At 40.7% G+C, this 13308-nt stretch overlaps 1 protein-coding gene and 1 long non-coding RNA gene across 4 annotated transcripts in view; one reads left to right on the top strand and one right to left on the bottom strand.

Annotated features, from left to right (window-relative positions):
* Positions 1-13308, top strand: part of LOC133556778 (uncharacterized) — a 48936-nt gene that overhangs the window by 30376 nt on the left and 5252 nt on the right. For all 3 annotated transcript variants that reach the window (XR_009807595.1, XR_009807596.1, XR_009807597.1), the window contains one exon: positions 3042-3243. This is a non-coding gene — a long non-coding RNA (uncharacterized LOC133556778). The remainder of the gene's footprint in view (positions 1-3041; positions 3244-13308) is intronic.
* si:dkey-91m11.5 (PH_BCR_vertebrate and RhoGAP_Bcr domain-containing protein) overlaps positions 8757-13308 on the bottom strand; it is a 171888-nt gene continuing 167336 nt past the window's right edge. Inside the window, exon 25 of the transcript XR_009807589.1 lies at positions 8757-9387. The gene's annotated coding sequence lies outside the window, so the exon portion shown is untranslated. The remainder of the gene's footprint in view (positions 9388-13308) is intronic.

The following is a 13308-nucleotide window of genomic DNA, read 5'->3' as shown; positions in this document are numbered from 1 at the left end:
CTTTTCTCCGGTAAGTGGCGACTTTTTACCACAATTTTCTCACCGAAAACTGCTGGTTGACAAGTGGTCGGGATCCATGTTCGCTTGACCGCTCTGATCCATAGTAAAGTTTCACCTCCGGGAATTTTAAACAAGGAATCACAGTGTGTTTGTTTGGCTAAAGGCTAAAGGTATTAATAATGGGTATAAGCGGTAGAAAATGGATGGATGGATCGATATAAACTATCAGACTGCGTGGTCGGTAGTAGTGGGTTTCAGTAGGCCTTTAAAAACAAGCCAGAGGGTTTTGTTTTCTTGTTTTTTTTTAAACAAGTATTTTTAATGTTTATGGTGATTGTGTGAGTTTGAGTTTACAAACCCTGTTTCCATATGAGTTGGGAAATTGTGTTAGATGTAAATATAAACGGACTACAATGATTTGCAAATCCTTTTCGACCCATATTCAGTTGAATGCACTACAAAGACAACATATTTGATGTTCAAACTCATAAACTTTATTTTATTTTTTGCAAATAATAATTAACTTCGAATTTCATGGCTGCAACACGTGCCAAAGTAGTTGGGAAAGGGCATGTTCACCACTGTGTTACATCACCTTTTCTTTTAACAACACTCAACAAACATTTGAGAACTAAGGAAACTAATTGTTGAAGCTTTGAAAGTGGAATTATTTCCCATTCTTGTTTTATGTAGAGCTTCAGTCGTTCAACAGTCCGGGGTCTCCGCTGTCGTATTTTACGCTTCATAATGCGCCACACATTTTCGATGGGAGACAGGTCTGGACTGCAGGTGGGTCAGGAAAGTACCCGCACTCTTTTTTTACAAAGCCAAGCTGTTGTAACACGTGCTGAATGTGGCTTGGCATTGTCTTGCTGAAATAAGCAGGGGCGTCCATAAAAAAGACGGTGCTTGGATGGCAGCATATGTTGTTCCAAAACCTGTATGTACCTTTTAGCATTAATAGTGCCTTCACAGATGTGTAAGTTACCCATGCCTTGGGCACTAATGCACCCCCATACCATCACAGATGCTGGCTTTTGAACTTTGCGTCGATAACAGTCTGGATGGTTCGCTTCCCCTTTGGTCCGGATGACACAATGTTGAATATTTCCAAAAACAATTTGAAATGTGGACTCGTCATACCACCTAACACTTTTCCACTTTGCATCAGTCCATTTTAGATGATCTCGGGCCCAGAGAAGACGGCGGCGTATCTGGATGTTGTTGATAAATGGTTTTTGCTTTGCATAGTAGAGCTTTAACTTGCACTTACAGATGTAGTGACAAACTGTATTTAGTGACAGTGGTTTTATGAAGTGTTCCTGTGCCCATGTGGAGATATCCTTTAGAGTATGATGTCGGATTTTGATACAGTGCCGTCTGAGGGATCGAAGGTCACGGTCATTCAATGTTGGTTTCCGGCCATGCCGCTTACGTGGATGGATTTCTCTAGATTCTCTGAACCTTTTGATGATATTATGGACCGTAGATGTAGAAATCCCTAAATTTCCTGCAATTGCACTTTGAGAAAGGTTGTTCTTAAACTGTTTGACTATTTGCTCACACAGTTGTGGACAAAGGGGTGTACCTCGCCCCATCTTTTCTTGTGAAAGACTGAGCATTTTTTGGGAAGCTGTTTTTATACCCAATCATGGCACCCACCTGTTCCCAATTAGCCTGCACACCTGTGGGATGTTCCATATAAGTGTTTGATGAGCATTCCTCAACTTTATCAGTATTTATTGCCACCTTTCCCAACTTCTTTGTCACGTGTTGCTGGCATCAAATTCTAAAGTTAATGATTATTTGCAAAAAAAAAACATGTTTATCAGTTTGAACATCAGATATGTTGTCTTTGTAGTATATTCAACTGAATATATAACAATTTCCCAACTCATATGGAAACGGGGTTTGTATTATTCTAACTGATCTTTTTTGTAACACCGTTAATGAATGAAGTGTACTTTTGTAGTTATTTCCTCATATTTCTACACAATAACTCTAGCGAGCAGTAGAGAGTATGAAGTCATTTTTGGTCTATAACATGTTTCGCTTTATTCATTATTGACGTGTTTCTTGCAACTTTGTTGTATATAAAGTCGCAAGAAACACGTCAACAATGAATAAAGCAAAATTGTTATATACACGGTTTGAACAGTAACACTGTGTTTGAATATAGGGGGAAACAACTGTCCTTAAACCAAGTGATTCTAACTATTCTAAAATATTTATTATAACATTATGGGTTGTGTTTATATGGTCAATGTTCTACAAGACGGGATCTTACCACCAAGCCTTGACAACATCTTTATTTAGAATTTCCTTTCACCTAAAAAAAACAACTGTGGGACAATGAAGTACTGGCTGTCCAGAGTCGAGACCCAGGATGGACCGCTTGTCGGGACCCAGGATGGACCGCTCGCCTGTGTATCGGTTGGGGACATCTCTACGCTGCTGATCCGCTTGAGATGGTTTCCTGTGGACGGGACTCTCGCTGCTGTCTTGGAGCCACTATGGATTGAACTTTCACAGTATCATGTTAGACCCGCTCGACATCCATTGCTTTCGGTCCCCTAGAGGGGGGGGGGTTGCCCACATCTGAGGTCCTCTCCAAGGTTTCTCATAGTCAGCATTGTCACTGGCGTCCCACTGGATGTGAATTCTCCCTGCCCACTGGGTGTGAGTTTTCCTTGCCCTTTTGTGGGTTCTTCCGAGGATGTTGTAGTCGTAATGATTTGTGCAGTCCTTTGAGACATTTGTGATTTGGGGCTATATAAATAAACATTGATTGATGATTGATTGAATGCAAATTCACTTTACTGTAAAATTTCACTTGAAAATACTGAGATATTTGGAAAAAATGTTACCAAGTTTTGTGCAAATAAATAACATGCATTCAAGTAAAATGTTTAAAAAGTTTCTGGATGACATTCTGCAAATAAAATTGCATTTGTGTACAAATATTGGGGTCTTTTTTTAAGACTGTATTTATGCTGTCATGATCTGGCAGTTTTCTGCCACCTGTCTGCTTTGTGTTGCAGTGCCTGGTTTTGGGGGTTCCGGGGCGGAGTCACCTGCACACACACCTGATACCCATTTCCTCTTGACTGCCCTTTTTCTTCCCACCGGCACATTCGCCGAGCTCATCAGGCGTGGCGGGATAAAAGAGCAGCTATGTCCCAGGATCGTAGGCTGGCGGACCGCCACGGGATACCAGCCCCCACCTCGCAACCTGGACAAGAGGTACGGCTGTCATCTCAGGACTTACCTTTGGCTGGCTTCTCCAGGAAGTTTTCTCCCCTTCTAGATCCCCAGGATTAATCAGCCCTACGGCAGGTTGAACTCCAGCTTCCCACATGCGTCCAGCGACATTCACGTCTCTGACCTCAAGCCGGTTAGCACCGGTCCACAGTGGTCTCCCTCAACGCCGCCTCCTCCTCTGTGCATGATCGATGGTCACCCAGCTTACACCGTGACGGCCATTCTAGATTCCAGAAGGCCGGGCAGGAGAGTTCAGTATCGGGTCGACTGGTCCTGAAGAACTCTTATGTCAGGGTTATTTGTTGTCGTCGAACCCCGAAATGCAGAGACGGAGGCAGGCATAGCATATGAAAACATGATTTAATTAAAATACTAAGACAAAACCAAACATAGGGTTTGAACCAAAAGCGCGCACATGGGCGGATAAAAAACAAAAGGCCTTTAGCATAGAAGCTAACAAGAAACAAAAATGAACTTTAGCATGGAAGCTAGAGGATCACAAACAGAACAATAGCTATGGCTAACAAAAACAGCTTGCCGCTACGACGGCCAGGACAAGATAATAGCTGGTAATAGCTGTAACAAAACGACAGGTAGCACGACAATACAAATGACAATACAATGATCCAGCAACTGACACAAGACAAAAGGAGGTACAAATAGGAGCCGGCTGATTGGCAACAGGTGTGGCCAGATGCCAATCAGCTGAAGGGGAACACAGCACTCGGGGAACAAGACAGGAAGCTGACAAAATAAGAGCACTAGACAGGAACTAAGGACAGGAAATACTAAACACACTGAGGAGGAACACAGCACTCATGGAACAAGACAGGAAGCTGACAAAATAAGAGCACTAGACAGGAACTAAGGACAGGAAATACTAAACACACTGAGGAGGAACACAGCACTCAGGGAACAAGACAGGAAGCTGACAAAATAAGAGCACTAGACAGGAACTAAGGACAGGAAATACTAAACACACTGAGGAGGAACATAGCACTCGGGGAACAAGACAGGGAGCTGACAAAATAAGAGCACTAGACAGGAACTAAGGACAGGAAATACTAAACACACTGAGGAGGAACACAGCACTCAGGGAACAAGACAGGAAGCTGACAAAATAAGAGCACTAGACAGGAACTAAGGACAGGAAATACTAAACACACTGAGGAGGAACACAGCACTCGGGGAACAAGACAGGAAGCTGACAAAATAAGAGCACTAGACAGGAACTGAGGACAGGAAATACTAAACACACTGAGGAGGAACACAGCACTCGGGGAACAAGACAGGAAGCTGACAAAATAAGAGCACTAGACAGGAACTAAGGACAGGAAATACTAAACACACTGAGGAGGAACACAGCACTCAGGGAACAGACAAATGCAGAGGAAAAAACTAAAACATAGACAAACTGTCAGGGGCAAGCCTGACACTTATGGGTCTCCAGTTTCTGAATCCTGGTTTTCTGGCTACGGAGCAGAGCCACCTTCGCGCTTACCTGATACGCATTTCCTTTTGACTACTTAAGCTCTTCAGTCCATTCCCTCAGCGCCAGTAGATTCCTGATGTTTTACCCTTCCAGTCGTGTTCATCGCCTCTGTTCTGGCTCTACCGATTTAAATGTAACTTAGATAATGGGTTTCAATACACAAAGCGTGTTAAGTGATTAGAGAAAAGCGCTATATAAATATAATTGTCGGACCTTCACACTCATGCTCCTAGTTCCTGTGGCTCTGCTCTGTAGTGTTCACCGTTTCCTCTCCACACCTTTTTGTGTGTTATTTGTTTCTCTACACCTTTTGTGTGCATCCTTAGTTATGGTAAATGATAAATGGGTTGTACTTGTATAGCGCTTTTCTACGATGTAGGGAGAAGTACAGAGCGCCAATAAACCTTAAAGACACTGCCTTTGCGTGCCGGCCCAATCACATAATATCTATGGATTTTCACACACACAAGTGAATGCAAAGCATACTTGGTCAACAGCCATACAGGCCACACTGAGGGTGGCCGTATAAACAACTTTAACACTGTTACAAATATGCGCCACACCAAACAAGAGTGACAAACACATTTCGGGAGAACATCCGCACCGTAACACAACAGAACAAATACCCAGAACCCCTTGCCGCACTCACTTCCGGGACGCTACAATATACACCCCAGCCCCGCCCACCTCAACCTCCTCATGCTTTCTCAGGGAGAGCATGTCCCAAATTCCAAGCTGCTGTTTTGAGGCATGTTAAAAAAAATAATGCACTTTGTGACTTCAATAACATGTTGGCATTTTTTTTTTTCCATAACGGGACGGCGTGGCGAAGTTGGTAGAGTGGCCGTGCCAGCAATCTGAGGGTTACTGGTTCAATCCCCACCTTCTACCATCCTAGTCACGTCCGTTGTGTCCTTGAGCAAGACACTTCACCCTTGCTCCTGATGGGTCATGGTGAGCACCTTGCATGGCAGCTCCCACCGTCAGTGTGTGAATGGTCAAATGCGGAAATACTGTCAAAGCGCTTTGGGCTCCTTAATAAGGGGTATAAATTGTTTTTCCTCACTCCTTTTTTGAGTGCGTTTTGTTATTTTTATTTTTTCTTCTCTGCGTCGGGGTCCCATTATGACACATGCAAGCAAGTAATCACCTGTGATTAATCATAACTATCCAAAGTCCCAGAGGCGATTACTCTGACGAAAAAAATAATTTGGTAGCCCTAATACATGAAGTATATACACAGTAGGTAAGACTTTATTTTTGCCTCATTCCTGTGAGAATCCTGCGTGTGACTGAAGCATTGAGGAGTGGGACTAATCAGACTGTCATGTCGGTAATGCATTCTTCAGTCACGCTTAAAGTGAAGGATGAGGAAGCAACAATACAACCTTACCAAGTGTTTGTGTGTAAATATATTTATATGTGTGTGTGTGTGTGTGTGTGTGTGTATGCATATATGTGTATTTAAATATATATATTTGTGTATATATATGTGTATATGTAAATATATATATATATATATATGTTTGTATGTACATATATATATATATATATATGTATATATATATATGTATATATATATATATGTACATATATATATATGTACATATGTATATTTACATATATATATGTACATATATATATATATATATATGTATATATATATATGTATGTACATATATATCTATCTATATATACTGTATCTATATATAAATATATAATTCCGGAGGCAGCGTGCAGGTAGGACAATGATTTATTATTAGAGATGTCCAATAATAGCTTTTTTGTCGATGTCCCATATTCCGATAGTGTCCAACTCTTAATTACCGATACCGATACATACAGTCGTGGAATTAACACATTATTATGCCTAATTTTGTTGTGATGCCCCGCTGGATGCATTAAACAATGTAACAAGGTTTTCCAAAATAAATCAACTTAAGTTATGAAAAAAAAATGCCAACATTGCACTGCCATATTTATTATTGAAGTCACAAAGTGCATTATTTATTTTAACATGCCTCAAAAAAGCAGCATGGAATTTGGGACATGCTCTCCCTGAGGGAGCATGAGGAGGTTTAGGTGGGCGGGGGTGTATATTGTAGCGTCCCGGAAGTTAGTGCTGCAAGGGGTTCTGGGTATTTGTTCTGTTGCGTTACGGTGCGGATGTTCTCCCAAAATGTGTTTGTCCTTCTTGTTTGGTGTGGGTTCACAGTATGGCGCATATTTGTAACAGTGTTAAAGTTGTTTATACGGTCAGTGTGACCTGTACGGCTGTTGACCAAGTATGCCTTGCATTCACGTGTGTGTGTGAAAAGCCGTAGATATTATTGCAGTGCCTTTAAGGTTTATTGTCGCTCTGTACTCTTCCTTACGTCCGTGTACACAGCGGCGTTTTAAAAAGTCATACGTTTTACTATTTGAAACCGATACCGATAATTTCCGATGTTACATTTTAAAGCATTTATCGGCCAATAATATCGGCAGTCCGATATTTTCGGACATCTTTATTTATTATCCATTAATCAGGCAAAATACAAATGTACCGGAAAGCGCGCCAATACCACAGGCAGCTAAGGAAAAACCTAGCGGGAAAGCTTAGCATAGAAACAGGAATCAGAAGCCAGGATTTACCAACGTAATGTTGCTTGAAGCAAACGTAACAGCCAGCCCGAGTGCGGCGACAGGCAGAAATAAATAGCTTTCTGATTAATGTCCGGTAGCAGGTGAGCGCCCCTAACACTAATCAGAGGCAGGTGAACATAATCTGCACCCATTGAAACCATGAAACACAAACCCAGGGGTGCTGAAACGGAACTAAGAGTCTTAAACCAAAGCTAAACGTAGCTAAATATATATATATATATATATATATATATATATATATATATATATATATATATATATATATATATATATACATATACATATACACACACACACAGTACATATATATTGTATTATGTTTCCCCATGTTATTAGGGACCGAATGTCCCTTTGGGACAGAGGACCCTATTGTATTTCAAAGGTTTTATTATTATTATACCGCCGCCTCTTTGAGCTGTAATTTGAACCCCTTAACATGCTTCAAAACTCCCCAAATTTAATCACACATCAGGACTGGCGAAAATTGCCATCTAATAAAAAAAAAAAAAAAAACCCAAAACTTAAAATTGCGCTCTAGCGCCCCCTAGGAAAGAAACACAGACAAAACTGCTTGTAAATTCCTTTAGGAATGTCGTACAGACATGAAACAAAAACCTCTATGTAGGTCTCACTTAGACCTACATTTCATTAATTGACATATTTCAGCAAAAATCACCAGGAAATGGCAATTAACCCTTCAAAACAAACGTTTTGTAAAAACCAGTCACCTTTTTTAAAACATTATCTCCTCTGAGCGCGTTTGTTGTGTCGGCTTCAAACTCGCACAGGAAAGAGATTGAACCCTTCTGAGGGCCAGAATGTGAAAAAAAAGACTTTGGTCCCAGCTCTCTAGAGACATGAAAATAAAACCTACCTCTATGTAGGTCTGACTTAGACCTGGATTTCATACGCTGACCTTCAGCAAAAATCAACAGGAAGTTGGCAAAAGCCCTTCAAAACAAAAGTTTCCTAAAAAAATGTCATCTTTGACTTGAGCTGTAATTTAACCCCCTTAAAATGCTTCAAACTGGACACACATCAGAACTGGTGAAATTTGCGATCTAATAAAAAACCCAAACCCAAAACTCAAAATTGCGCTCTAGCGCCCCTTAGGAATAAAACTAAACTGCTCCTAGGAAGAAAACACAGACAAAACTGCTTGTAACTTCGGGTAGGAATGTTGTAGAGACATGAAACAAAAACCTCTATGTAGGTCTCACTTAGACCTACATTTCATTCTTTTACATTCTTCAGCACAAATCAACAGGATGTTGGCAAAAAAAAGTTTTGTAAAAACCCTTCACCTTTTTTCAAACATTATCTCCTCTAAGCGCGTTTGTTGTGTCGGCTTTAAACTTGCACAGGAAAGAGATTGAACCCTTCTGATTAAAAGTTGCGCAAAGAGTTTTTTTTTAACTGCTCCGGTTTTGATTTTACGAGCCTTCAAAGAACCGCTGCGCTGCTGCCGTTTCAAGACGGCGGCTTAAACGCAGGAAGCACCAGCGTGACCACACAATGCAGAGAAGGTAGGTACTGTGCAGGTAAAGATATGTTGACTTGGTGAAAGACGGAGGCACCAGTTTGACTCCAGGATACAGAGAAGGTAGGTAATGTGAAGGTAAAGATATGTTGTCTGGGTGATGGCAGGAAGCACCAGCATGTATGGGTGAAAGAAAGAAGCACCAGTGGGACCCCAGGATGCAGGAAAGGTAGGTAAAGTGCAGGTAAAGATGTGTTCAATGGGTAAAGGCAGGAACACCAGCAGAAGTCGGTCCCGTCCATCACTGCTTGCAGCTTTAATTCTAATCATAATCACTATCAATAAATTCAAAGTAAACTCACATCTCGTGGATAGAATGGTTTAGTTGCAGGTCAACAGTGTCATTTAAAAACATGCAGTTGGAGACAAACTGTATGTCACGGGCAGCTCGTACCACCGAAATGAAAGGAAACCCCAGGTCTTGATGTACTCTTGTATAATCCTCGGTCTGGAACACAATACACACAAGTTGCCAGGATTGCAACCATTTTTTTCATCTGGAAAAATTACAATATTATTAAAAGTACAAACCGTGGCGGTTAGAAACAATACCTTGAAGAAAGACAACATGGTGACAATTATGTTAGGTAGTCTTTATTGAAAGGAATCATACATTATTTGGCCATTGTTCATCAACTAGCAGTATTTTACATGAATTACAAGAATAAAGTGGTACACAAAACTTGTAAAGATTTGGAAAAAAAAATAAGTCAATACAAGCACATGGTCTATATATTTAGTTTTTACATAGACTTGGAATACCCTAAGTGGGGTTATAAGCCTGTTATCACCCCATGAGTGTTCTAGTATAGCACACCAGCTGCTCTTGCAGCTATTGGTGTCCTTCAAAGGCAGGAAGCTAAAGGAGGAATGCAGTTCAAAAACACCAACGCACAAATATCTATAGCAAAATATGATTAAAAAAACAAAACAAAACTGTGAGGACAAATTATGAAGAATTAGGCTCAGGCAGGGGTGTCCAAACCTTTACGGCAAGGGTCGGGAACCTTTTTGGCTGAGAGAGCCATGAAAGCCAAATATTTTAAAATGTACTTCCGTGAGAGCCGTATAATATTTTTAACACTGAATGCAACTGTCAGGTTCAAACACTGATGGCCTTTATTAAACAGAACAAGAAGCAAGGAATTGAACAGAGACAGGATTCAATTTAGCTCAATGAGGAGAAACGCGTAAACGTGTCGCCTTCTATTTTATTTGGACTTTCCCTAATTACTACAACTAAATGTGTGCATTTCTTATTGTTTTTAATAACATTGTTATTCTGAAAGTAACCAATAATAAATGAAATACTTTTGACCATTAATGCGACTTCTTGAACAGGTGGGATAGAAACGGATGGATGGATTAAAATGCATGAGAATGTTTTATATTTTGAACGTTATTTTTAACACTGTGAATACCAGCGGAATTATTCATTACTTATCGTGTTAAGCAACGTCAGCTCAGATTTATCAGAGAGCCAGATGCAGTCATCAAAAGAGCCGCATCTGGCTCTAGAGCCATAGGTTCCCTACCCCTGCTTTACCTGATCAAAGGATGCGGTGAGCCACAGTTCGTTAAAGAAACTACTGTAATATTTCACAATATATTGTATTCATAATTATTGCTTATGGGGAAGTAAAAACAAAAATATGGCTATGGACACCCCCTGGGTTAAAGGAACATTATGGAAAGAAACACTTCCAGTTGAGTCCAGTTCAACACGCCCGCATGTTGGACACAAAAACCTTGAACTTCAAACAACATGACCGCTAAATTTGTCACCTGTAGCGGAGAAACACTTACTGTAGACACGTGTCTTAGAAAATGATCCAATTTCACCTGATTGGTTCAAAAATATGGGGACATATTCACCATTAATTAGTTAACGAAGACTTAATTTATAGTTATTTGGACACTAGGGGAACATATAAGGGTGAGGGTTACTAATTAGCAATAATTCTGAGGTTATTGAGGGAAGACTTATAGTTCATTTGCTCCATTCTGTCCACTAAAGACACTGAGATCATTATCCATGCGTTTGTTACGTCTCGCCTCGATTACTGTAACGTATTATTTTCGGGTCTCCCCATGTCTAGCATTAAAAGATTACAGTTGGTACAAAATGCGGCTGCTAGACTTTCGACAAGAACAAGAAAGTTTGATCACATTACGCCTGTACTGGCTCACCTGCACTGGCTTCCTGTGCACTTAAGATGTGACTTTAAGGTTTTACTACTTACGTATAAAATACTACACGGTCTAGCTCCATCCTATCTTGCCGATTGTATTGTACCATATGTCCCGGCAAGAAATCTGCGTTCAAAGGACTCCGGCTTATTAGTGATTCCCAAAGCCCAAAAAAAGTCTGCGGGCTATAGAGCGTTTTCATTTCGGGCTCCAGTACTCTGGAATGCCCTCCCGGTAACAGTTCGAGATGCCACCTCAGTAGAAGCATTTAAGTCTCACCTTAAAACTCATTTGTATATTCTAGCCTTTAAATAGACTCCCTTTTTAGACCAGTTGATCTGCCGTTTCTTTTATTTTTCTCCTATGTCCCACTCTCCCTTGTGGAGGGGGTCCGGTCCGATCCGGTGGCTACGTACTGCTCGCCTGTGTATCGGCTGGGGACATCTCTGCGCTGCTGATCCGCCTCCGCTTGGGATGGTTTCCTGCTGGCTCCGCTGTGAACGGGACTCTCGCTGCTGTGTTAGATCCGCTTTGGACTGGACTCTCGCGACTGTGTTGGATCCATTATGGATTGAACTTTCACAGTATCATGTTAGACCCGCTCGACATCCATTGCTTTCCTCCTCTCCAAGGTTCTCATAGTCATCATTGTCACCGACGTCCCACTGGGTGTGAGTTTTTCCTTGCCCTTATGTGGGCCTACCGATGATGTCGTAGTGGTTTGTGCAGCCCTTTGAGACACTAGTGATTTAGGGCTATATAAGTAAACATTGATTGATTGATTGATTGCTTGTATAATAAGAATAAGGAATTAATACGTTCTTAATAATGACTAATTAAGAGCCAATATGTTACTATTTTGCATGTTAATAAACAAGGAATTAATGGTGAATATGTTCCCCATACTTAAGTGTTACCGACTTAATTTTGAGTTATTTGGACACTAAGGGAACATATAAGGCAGGGCTCGGGAACCTTTTTGGCTGAGAGAGCCAAAAAGCCAAATATTTTTAAATATATTTCCGGAATATTTTATGAACACGACTGAACACGTGCATTTTTAAGTCAGACCAATGGGTCTCTTATTCTTTGTAATAACATTGTTATTCTGAAGCTAACTGTGGAGGGGGGCGTGGCCCGCGGGCCTGCAGCAAAAGGTGCGTAGATGGCCCACCTGGGCCTTGTTATCTAATCACCTGTCGCTCTGTTATAAGCAGCAGCCAGGAGGAGAGACTGGGTTGGGGCTGGAAATTCTATTAATAAAACAATATTGTAACCCTGAAACAGGATCTCATGTCGGTGCTTGGGGGTCTGAAGAACCCCCAGGAGAGCAAGCCCAAGACTAACCAATAATAAATAAATAACTTCTTACCATTAACGCAACTTCTTGAACAGGTGCGGTAGAAAACGGATGGATGGATTAAAAATGCATGATAATGTTTTATAATTTGAACATTATTTTTAACACTGTGATTACAAGTGGAATTATTCATAATTATCATGTTAAGCAATGTCAGCTCAGATTTATCCGAGAGCCAGATGCAGTCATCAAAAGAGCCACATCTGGCTCTAGAGCCATAGGTTCCCTACCTCTGATATAAGGGTTAAGGTTAGGGCAGACCTGGGGAAATTAAGGCCCCGGGGGCCCCATGTGGCCCTTTAAGCTTTTCAATCTGGCCCACCGGACATTCCCAAATAATTGTTTTAGATCAGGGGTGTCCGAACGTTTTCCACAGAGGGCCGCACACTGAAAAATCAGAGCAAGCGGGGGCCATTTTTATAATTTGTATTTTAAAAAGCAATACAATATATGTATAAAAAATCTACATTAAAGGCCTCCACTCAGTTATGATCCCGGGGACCCCAAAGGGTTTTGGTCCGAAAAAATATTAAAAATGTGTCATTATTCAGTATTATAATTTTTATTATTTTGCAAGTTCTAAATCTCTAGATCAACATTAGAAAAAAAAACCTTTTTTAAGTGGAATATTTGAAATTATATAATAATTGGAGCCTTAATTTTGGATTTTGATTCATTATTGTTTTCGGAGCAATGACACTTAAAAACAGATCACACTAAAATAATTGGGGATCCAAAAGTGTCCTACTTATTAAAGTGTTTACTTTTAGCACAATAATCTCGAGATCAACATCAGATATATCCGTCAATTTTAAGTGT

Source organism: Nerophis ophidion, linkage group LG07, assembly GCF_033978795.1.
Source record: "Nerophis ophidion isolate RoL-2023_Sa linkage group LG07, RoL_Noph_v1.0, whole genome shotgun sequence".
In the NCBI taxonomy this organism is placed as follows: domain Eukaryota; kingdom Metazoa; phylum Chordata; class Actinopteri; order Syngnathiformes; family Syngnathidae; genus Nerophis; species Nerophis ophidion.
This window is presented reverse-complemented; position numbering and strand designations above follow the sequence as displayed.